This window comes from Microtus ochrogaster, linkage group LG10 (genome assembly GCF_000317375.1).
Source record: "Microtus ochrogaster isolate Prairie Vole_2 linkage group LG10, MicOch1.0, whole genome shotgun sequence".
Classification (NCBI taxonomy): domain Eukaryota; kingdom Metazoa; phylum Chordata; class Mammalia; order Rodentia; family Cricetidae; genus Microtus; species Microtus ochrogaster.
Genome location: NC_022035.1, coordinates 18,002,792 through 18,004,429, shown reverse-complemented (window position 1 = coordinate 18,004,429; position 1,638 = coordinate 18,002,792). Strand labels below are relative to the sequence as shown.

Genomic DNA, 1,638 nt, shown 5'->3' with positions numbered 1-1,638 from the left:
ATCCTTGCCATAAAAAATTCTAAAAATTAAAGGAAAAAAATTAGTATAAACACCCAATTCATCAAAATTTTAAGTAGTCCTTAAACTTGTGAAAAGATAGAGAACTTCCCTCACAATAAGGATATACTAAGTAACATTGTGCTGAGTACCCGATTAGCAGAGGCTAAAATGTCCAACAAAGGACTCTGATTGGTGAATCTAGGCCAAAAAAGACATTAACTTGTGTTGATGGTCATAAAGAAAATTGGTACCACTCTTGAAGCTAACTTGTCAGTATCATTTGATATAGATTTGACATAGCAACCCCACTATAATCTGAAGATTTGTTTTCATTAATACAAAAAGAAGTGCGAAGCTATTTATCACAGCATTGTCTGTAACTGCAAAATACTGAAGTAGAAGGGTTATTTCAAAGAGGGCTTGTTGGACTGTGAAACCAAAAGCTCTTTACGCTGTGACCAAATATTGATGTTCTTCACAGAAGAAGAAAGCAGGCACTTGATAGTGTTGTGTTTTTCTGAGAAGATAACATGCATTCCCCAAGTCAGAAGCTGTGAGAGCTTAACTTAATTCTTTTTTTTAACTCCCTTCAGAAATCTGGAAACCATGTGACTCAGGATAGAGAGCAATGGAATCAAATCCCTTAAATAAAAATTTATTTACAATAAAAAAATACTGAAGTAGTTGTATAAACTGTAATACACCCATACACTGCAATACAATGAAGTTCTGTAAAATAATTTTGTGTTTTTTATTGTTGCTTGTTGTTGGTTAGTTTTGAATATTTTTTGACAGAGTCTTACCATGTAGCCCAAGCTGGCCTCGAACTTGTTATGTAGCCCACTATCCTTCCTACTTCATCTCGGATTCAGCTATCCCAGTGCTAGGATGATAGGCATACACTACAATATTCAGACATATAGAAATCTGTAAAAGAAAATTACTGTTTCGCTACATACCATAAAAAGTAAATATCTACAAAGATTTGGGAGTAATCCTAACATAGAATATTAGCAGAACCAAATGAAACAATTTTTATCTGAAAATTAATAGCATAATAATTCTGAAAGTAGAAAAGGCAAAGTAGCTAAAATCTCTGTTTCATGTTTGAAGAACAGTACACAAATTCTAAAAACAATTTATCCTAATCTGAAAGGCCATGTGAATATAAATTCTTTTAACAGCGACTTTGATGATTTTGTAGCTTAAACTCTGGGCTCTAGACCATTTTCAAGGACTTTACACTTGCAAGTGTATGTGCTTCTTTGCCACTAGGAAGACCTAAGTTCAAGGAAAGATGTTTTAAGGAGGTAATTCTCCTACAAAAGCAACACAGCTGGGTCATGGTAAATCAGATTTGGCTGTAGAATAAACTTTCTTCCCTCACAACCACTATCTGATCTGACTTAAGGCCCACTTCAAGTGATGGCACCCATACTCAACACTGCTAGGATAAAGCCATACGAGTGGTAAGGAAAAAACTAGTGATAAAATGACTCCTGCTGGCTGATATTCTGCTATACTCGTAGATCAGTGTCTTGTTCGGCCCATCATTAGAAAAGCTTCCTCCTTAACCAGCTGGTCCTCGGTCAGGGAGCCCTGATGGCTCTTCGGGCTGATGGGGGAGAGGGACTTGAT

General features: G+C 36.0%; 1 non-coding gene across 1 annotated transcript; it reads left to right on the top strand.

Moving 5' to 3' along the window:
* Positions 1-401: 401 nt before the first annotated feature.
* LOC113457934 lies at positions 402-533 on the top strand. The gene has a single exon (XR_003378402.1). It is a non-coding gene; the product is annotated as a small nucleolar RNA SNORA25 (small nucleolar RNA).
* Positions 534-1,638: the final 1,105 nt, after the last annotated feature.